At 43.3% G+C, this 8,762-nt stretch overlaps 1 long non-coding RNA gene across 1 annotated transcript; it reads left to right on the forward strand.

The window, feature by feature from the left end:
* The first annotated feature begins 4,146 nt into the window (after window positions 1–4,146).
* LOC139032979 (uncharacterized) lies at window positions 4,147–4,922 on the forward strand. The gene is made up of 2 exons (XR_011485597.1): window positions 4,147–4,321; window positions 4,789–4,922. It is a non-coding gene; the product is annotated as an uncharacterized lncRNA (long non-coding RNA).
* Window positions 4,923–8,762: the final 3,840 nt, after the last annotated feature.

Here is an 8,762-nt window from a genome sequence, read left to right on the forward strand (position 1 = left end):
TGGTGCATGGGCATAGTTGCTCTGTGGCTTGTGGAATCTTCCCAGACCACGGATCAAATCCATGTCCCCTGCATTGGCAGGCAGATTCCTATCCGCTGTACTACCAGGCAAGTCCAGTATTTGCTTTCTTGGTACAGTGCTTTCCCTACAGGCTGGACCTTGAACATTCCCCATTCCCAGAAGTCAGGTACCTTTCTCTTCAACCTGAGCTACCTGGTGACCTTTCTCCATAAAAACTGTGTGAACTTTGAATTTTTTCAAAGTAATAATTTTCCTGATAATTGTAATTATAATACTGCCAGAGCTTATCTTTATTTCTGATTGATCTTCAGTTGGCACCGACTCCTAAAACTTTCTCCTTCTAGGCTCCACCTCTGTGTCCTGCACTGCAGTTAATGATCTATCAATATTAACAAATGCATAAGAGTTTTAATAGAACTGCCTTTTAAAAAGAAGCCTGTAGAAATTCTTTCAGGGGAAAGAAAAATCCTTAAGAAAGTAAATAGTAATACTGTAACTGTATGTTCTGGGGATTTTTATTTTCTTCTTTTTAGTATTTGCATGACAGCCACAATATCCCTTCTTTCTGAAAATGTGTCTCCTGAAGCCTATTTACTCATTCATCAACCATTTACTTTATTTTTCTTAACTGATTTTTACAAAAGCAACATTCACTCTTTGTGACAAAGTTATAAAGAAAAATCACCCTTCCCCTCCTCTCTTCAACCTCACTCTCCAGGTTAACCCAAGATTGCACCTAGGATATCTTTCATCCACTTCACTATATTCAGATAGGCAAAAACAAATGTAAAGAGTTATTCTTTTCCTTGCCTTTTACAAAGAATAGAGGTGTTCCATACATATTACTATGAAATTATAATCAATATGCATGCATATAACTCATTCTTCTTAGTTGTATATTTCATGGTAGCGCTCTTGGTGTCTCTGTTGATAGACTGTCAATTCAACAATTTACTTTGCACAAAATAAATGCTAGACACTTCAGTAAATGCTGGGAAGAGAAAAGTGAATAGCACATCGCTTTTGATGAAGTCAAGGTCCGGTGGAAGAGATTAAACAAATGATTTCATGTGAACATGAAGTGCTACAATGAGAGGTGGACTGTTATACAGAGAAGACACAGAGGAACAGAGGGAGATTTAGATTCATCTAGGGAAGAAACTGATAGACAGAGGGGGAAGGCACAGGTTTAGGGAACAGCATGTGCAAAGCCAAAGAAGTTTGATGGAACATGGCACCCCAGGAAGCTCCCTAATGCCCAGCACAGAGCATCTGGAAAGGGCAGATGGTAGGTTGGCACAGAAGTGAATGGACTTGTATACCAAGCAGGAGAATCTGGACACATCCAGTAGGGGCTGAGAGTAAAGGAGGGACATTCCAGGATGTTAGCCTGAGAATAAGGTCCTGGTTATATTAATTTAAAAGATACCTGGTGGTGGGAAGTTGTGGAGCAATGGGTTTTATCTTCTATTAATAAATTGTGATAATTTGTAAAGAGGCATGGCAAGGGAAAGAAAAGGTAGTTTGAGATTCTATAATTCGCATGTGAAATAAGTACATCAAAGATAAAATATTACAGTTAAGAATGATACCTGGCAGATGAACTTGCGAGGATAGACCAGATAAAACAGGGGATGGCAAGAAGCTATTGACAAAATCTAGTCAAGAGGATTAGGGACTGAGGTGGGCCAGTGGCCAAGAAGGGAGAGAAGAGGGTCATATTCACTTTTTGAGGTTGACCCAGTAGGACCTGTTAGCTTGGGTTGGATATACCCATTGAAGCAAGCACAGTGGAGGGCAGTTCTGCCCAGGAGAGGTGATAATTTCCGTTTTGTACATGTTGAATTTGAGGTGCCTGTGGAAACATCTTGGGCTCTGAACATTTTCCAAATACGTGGCAGTGATGGCCCTTCTAAAATACTTCATTTAACTTGGTGATAGGTTTTCCCCCTTCACAGAGAAAAAGGAATGAAATGACTCAGTAGGGTTGCAACCACGGACTTCAATCTCAGGAGATGGGAGCCACACAGCCCCAGGGACTGTACTGCACACTCAGTGCCCCAAAGTGAACTCACAAACGCCTCCTCTAGCTGACAATCTGCAAAAACATGACCTCTGGGTGGATCAGTCAGTAAACGGCATCCCTCCACTGGGCTGGGGCACACATGGCAGAGGGTGTGGCTAGGAGAGTGGACTGTGGACAAGATTCCATCAAGCCACCCTCATCAGTTGGGCACCTGTGTGCAGGTCCCAGCCTTCACTGCACAACCATAGGCAGTAGCCCACTGTCATCAGAGACCTCTTTTTTTAAAAAAATTATTTTTAATTGGAGTGTAATTGCCTTACAATATTGTGTTAGTTTCTACTGTACAAAAACATGAATCAGCTATTTCAGTAGACACATATCCCCACCCTCTTAAGCCTCCCCCCTACCCGACCCCGCATCCCATCTCTCTTGGTCATCACAGAGCACCGAGCTGAGTTCCCTGCCATGTGCAGCAGCTTCCCACTAGCTTTCTATTTTACACATGGTAGTGTATATGTATGTCAATGCTACTCTTGCAATTAATTGCCTAGTCCAACAGATACTTACCAATCCACCTCTTATTCAGTAAGCACACAATACTCCACTCTGGGCCAAGCACATTGGACACCAGGAACACCATCATGAGCAAGACTTGCCCTCAAGTTGCTCTCAGACCAGTGCGGGAGTCTGAAGTGACAACTCCCAAACCCCACCATCACTTGATGAATGATTTCAAACTGATTGGTGCAAAGTATAGCAGTATGAGAAAAGGAAAAGCTCCTTTGGGCAGAGTTAAAGAAAGCTTCAGGGAGCAAAAGTCAGTGAGAATCTTCTGGGGTTAGTGGGAATCCCTAAGACGGACAAGATTCCCAGAAGGATCTTCCACAGAGGGGAAGGCTGTTGGTTCCCAGACATGATAAGGAGAATCATCTGGAGAGCTTTTTAGGAAACCGGCAAAGGAGATATTTGCAATTTAAAAATCTGACGGTGTACAGAAAAATGAAAGAATTTGTCCATGGAGTGCACTGCTTTTTCTTTTTTGGGATAGACACATACTAATATTGCCTTTTTATTGTCAAGGAACTTGGGTGGAGGGGAAGACTAAAGCAAAAAGGGCTAACCTGGTCTGCAAACCAAAGGGGGAGCCTCTCAGAGGTTGAGGAAGTTGCCTCCAATTCTGGCGTCTTTCAGAAAGTTTCCAGAGAAACGCCTCAAATAGGAGACGGTATTGGAAGGTTGGAGAGGAGAGGCAGTGACCTATCAGTTTGGGCATCTATTACAAATTACTGTAGACTCCAAGGTGGCACTAGTGGTAAGGGACCTGCCTGCCAATGTAGGAGATATAGGAGACTTGAATTCGAACCCTGGGTAGGAAAGATCCCCTGGAGAAGGAAATGGCAACCCACTCCAGTGTTCTTGCCTGGAGAAGCCCATGGATAGACGAACCTGGCAGGCTACAGTCCATAGGGTCGCACAGAATTGGACACGACTGAAGTGACTTAGCATGCACATGCATGGGTGGCTTAAACAACAAATGTTATTTCTCACAGTTTTGGAAGCTGAAAGTCTAAACTGCCAGTGGATTCAGTTCCTGGTGGGGGCTCCCGCCCTGGTTTGTAAACAGCCACTTTCTTGCTGTGTTCCCACACAGAGAACTCTGGTCTCTCCTCTCCTTGTAAGGTCACTAACCTCATCTTGGGGCTCCATCCTCATGACCTCATCTAAATCTAGTCACCTCCCAAGGGTGATCACCTCCCACCTCCAAATAGATATTCCTCACATTTGGAGGTTAGGGCTTCAACATGTGAATTTGGAGGGAATACAAACATTCATTTGACAGCAGGAAGGAACCTGAAACTGGGGGAGGGAAAAGGAGAGAAGATGGGAAGAGGGCACTCTGGGGGCAGGGAGCAGGTAAGGTCAGGGCATAAAGATGGCAGTAACATCCTGTTACTCCTTTAAAGGTGGGAAAGCCACGTCCTTCTAGCAGCAGTGGTGCCTGATAGGAATATTGCCTTGTTTCCTGTTCTATCTTTAGTCTTTCCCATTCAGTTGTTGTTTAGTTACTAGGCCATGTCTGACTCTTTTGCAGCCCTTTGGACTGTAGCCCACCAGGCCGCTCTGTCCATGGGTTTTCTCAGGCAAGAATACTGGAGTGGGCTGCCATTTACTTCTCCAGGGGATCTTCCCCACTCGGATTGAACCCGGGTCTTCTGCATTGCGGGTGGATTCTTTACAGCTGGAGTCACCAGGGAAGCCCTCCCCACTCATTAGGTAAGCTTTAATTATCCGCTAATTAATGTCTGCCGAGTGGTGGTGATAACCCTGGGGAAAGCAGGGAGTGGGTGATCTTTTGAAACAAATACAGGACAGGGAGACCACCAAACTGATCAGGGAAAAAGTATACATATAGTTGATTCACTTCATTGTACTTCAGAAATTAATTCAACATTTAAAGCAATTATATTCCATTGAAATATACACACACATATATTTCAATGTAATATAATATATAAAATATTATATATTATTTATATATATTTATTATATATATAAATATTTTTATATATAATATATACATTATATATAATATATGTTTTTATTTTATATACAATATATTATATATTATTATATATTATATATATATAATAAATTAAAAAAATTTTTTAAAGGAAAAAGCTGGGATAATAGGTAAAAGAAAAAACAAGGAAAATCTCTGAATCTCCTTCCCTTTAACGTAGGAATCCTCAGATGCGTGTAGGAGGAAAATGAAATTTCCTTGGAAACATATATCACGGAAGCTTGAGTTCTTTCCTGTGGTTGGAGTTATTTCTTTGATTTCAAAAAGCTAAAGTAAAAGTAAAATGTAAATAAAGATTTCCTCTCTCTGTTTCTGAAGGTTCGGGGGTGGGGTTGTGCCCAGATGGCCCTGATGTACCACCAGGTTTAGGGACCACCGCCATAGACAGGGGCTTTAGGTGGGTGGCTCAGAGGTAAAGAATCTGCCTGGCAATGCAGGAGACACAGGTTCGATCCCTGGGTGGGGAAGATCGCCTGTAGGAGGAAACAGCTACTCTAGTATTCTTGCCAGGAAAGTCCTATGGACAGAGGAACCTGGTGGGCTACAGTCTGTGGAGTCGCGAAGAGTCACACACAACTGAGCATGAACACATGCCATAGACTATGGGGACCAGGAGAGTTTTGAGGAAGTGTGTTTTTTAGAAAGCTAAACAACTTTCTAAAACTTTTTTGTGTGTATTTTAGAAAGCTCAGCCTGGAGCTGGGAATGGATGGTGCAGAAACCGGGGTAGAAGGCTGGGTCATGAGACCTAGTGGTAGCCTGAGCAATGGGCCCTCCTGAGGTTTCCTGTATGTGCTTCCATATGTGCATCCTGCCAGTTTGCATTCCCATCGTCTCCCTGGGAAGGAGCATTCTCCCTCGCAGCAAGGTGTCTTCACTTGAATTCCTAGTGTCTGTTGTGGAAGGATGGTGAAGGAAATGGCAACCTACTCCAGTACTCTTGCCTGGAAAATCCCATGGATGGAGGAGCCTGGTGGGCTACAGCCCATGGGGTCGCAAAGAGTCGGACACGAAAAGCATTATTATCATGTGTTTATCATTCATCAGGACGCCATCTCTGAAAGACAGGGAAGAACCAAGGCCACCTGGACCTACTCCTGGCTTTGGGATCCTGTTAGCTTCTTGCTTCTATATCTGATCAGAAAGTCAGGAGGAAATTGCTAAAGCTAATACCTGCCTTTTCCATTAAGCTGGGTGTAGATGGGTTTCAAAAGAGGGAGCCTGCGTCCTTCCTATTTCCCTACTTTTTAGTAAAGCACTAAAAAGAAATTTAAGATGCTGCTATTCTTACAAAATGATATTTTAAATGTGTCCTTAGTTAAGGCAGGTCTTAAATGAACGTGACTGAGCATGCTGGCACTCACTCACGCTGGGGAAGCAAACCCTTGTCGGGGTCCTTGTCCCCTTAGAAATGCATCCTGAGCTCTAAATGTGAGGGACAGAACAATTCCTGGGCATAATAAAAGGAATTACCCCTAAAGCTACCCAGCCTCCCCCCCTGCACCTTCCTTTCTAATGTAAATGTGGGCAATACCAGGAACCAAGCTGGCACTGTGTTTGCTGTCTTCATATCTCCACTCTGTCTATTTGGAGTCTTGGGTAAACATGCCCCCAGCCGCGGAGCTCTGCCGATGATGAGCACACAGCCTTGGCCATCAGGCCCCGGTAAGTTCTGAGTAACATCTCTCAAATCCACGACACACTTTCTGAGTCAAAGAACTAAAGAGACTGTCCCGAAATTTAAAACAATATGTGCCTCACACAGTAAAATTCTTAAATAACTCGTTCTTTTCCAAACAACAGGAGAAAACTTCTACTTTAAGAGTCATCTCACTGTGCTCATGGGGACTTAAACACATAAGTCTCAAATATATCTATATGTATGCTAGGAAGCTGTATACAATGTGAGTATAGATAAGGGATAATTAGTGCTATACAATCCTTCGGCTATAGGATGAAGTAATACATGTATCACATATGAATACATGCCCCATAATATGGAATTGTTACACACCATGCTAAGATTTGTACTATTAATAACTATATACCATTCCAAATGCTAATTGTCATTTTTCAGAGTCCAAGCACTTGTTTTGGAAGAACAAGGCCACAGCTCACATTGTTCTAACAGTGTGGCCAGCTGCTGGCTTTACCACAATGAGACCCATTGTTGGGTAAATGGAGCCCCTCAGGTGAATGTAATTATGCAAATCCTTCCCTAACTACCAGCTCTCCCCGTCCTCTCCCCAGGGCCTCCCACCAGTGGGAACACTGTCACATTTCATTATGGGAGGCCTCGCTTGCTTGCTGGGAGTGTCCCCACCACGTTCTCAGGCCTGATGGCCAGAACCTACTGCTGGCTCCGTTCCCGAAGTTCTGCCAGGCCCACTAAGCTGCTGGTAGAAGATCAAACCCTTTTCACCAGCTGACACATTTCTTTGCAATATGTCACACATTGACAAACCTATCCTTTAATTCCCTTGTGTGTCTACCCCAGATTCAAGGCAGGATCAGTTCTGTTCAGTCGCTCAGTTGTGTTTGACTTTGCGACCTCAAGTACTACAGGACTCCAGGCTCCTCTGTCCATCACCAACTCCTGGAGCTTGCTCAAAGCCATGTCCATTGAGTCAGTGATGCCATCCAACCATCTCATCCTCTGTCGTCCCCTTCTCCTCCTGCCTTCAATCTTTCCCAGCATCAGGGTCTTTTTCAGTGAGTTAGTTCTTCTCATCAGGTGGCCAAAGTATTGGAGCTTCAGCTTCAGCATCAGTCCTTCCAATGAATATTCAGGACTGACTTCCTTTAGGAGTGACGGGTTTGATCTCCTTGCAGTCCACAGGTAATTCGAAGGCCAGAGGCCAGAGAGGTAGTGAAAGAAGTTGGAAGTTATGTAGCTCCACGATCAAGTGTCTCTCGTGTCTCTCTCTCTCTCTCTCTCTCTCTCTCTCTCTCTCTCTCTCACACACACACACACACACACACACACACACATGGTTACTCTTCATTTACTCCAGAACAACCCTCTGTGGTGACTGCATATGAACATTCCCCATCCACAGACAGGAGAAAACGGAGCTGCATTTGCTTATTTATTGACACAACCAGAGACATACCTAGAAATAGGGAACCTGGACATTGAAAGTCCCCACCTTTTAAGATTTACATGAGTCACTCAGTGTGCAGGGGTCATTTTTTCCACATTTTTGGTGATTTCCCACAATCACCAAAATAGAACTCTGCCTACAGTGGGTCCTGCATACAGGTGAGGGAATACAAATTAACCCCTTTTCCCTTTCTAGAACTAGCTCAGTGAAACAAGAATATTGGTTTAATAATTACTTCTCAACATTCGGTATGTTGTTATCCTACCCTCTGCTAAGTTTTTTATTTTATTATTTGTAATTGGAGGATAATTACTTTACAATATTGAGATGGTTTCTGCCATACATCAACGTGAATCATGTCCCCTCTCTCCTGAACTTCCCTCCCACCTTCCTCCTCATCCCAGCCCTCTAGGTTGTCACAGAGCACTGGATTTGACTTCGGGTTCCCAACACCGTACAGCAAATTCCCACTGGCTATCTATTTTACATATGGTAATGTACATGTTTCAGTACACTCTCTCAAGTCATCCCACCCTCTCCCTCCCTGATTGTAACCTAAAGTGTGTTCTTTATATCTGTATATCCTTTACCTTCCTGCAGCAAATAGGATCATTAGTACCATCTTTCTAAATTCCATATATGTGCATTAATATATGATATTTGTCTTTCTTTTTTTGACTGACTTCATCCTGTATAATAGGCTCTAGGTCTATCCACCTCATTAGAACTGACTCAAATGCATCCCTTTTATAGCTGAGTAATATTCCATTGTGTACACGTACCACAACTTCTTTATCCACTCATCTGTCAATGGACATCTAGGTTGCTTCTGTGTCCTAGCTGTTGTAAATAGTGCCGCAGTGAACATTGGGGTACATGTGTCTTTTTCAATTGTGATTTCCTGAGGGCATATGCCCCATAGTGGGATTGCTGGCTCACATGGAAGTTTCATTCAAAGTTTTTTAAGAGCTCTCCGTAATATTCCCCCTAGTGGCTATATCAGTTTTGTCTGTTAAGTTTTAACTGTTGA

Source organism: Odocoileus virginianus, chromosome 34, assembly GCF_023699985.2.
Source record: "Odocoileus virginianus isolate 20LAN1187 ecotype Illinois chromosome 34, Ovbor_1.2, whole genome shotgun sequence".
NCBI lineage: Eukaryota > Metazoa > Chordata > Mammalia > Artiodactyla > Cervidae > Odocoileus > Odocoileus virginianus.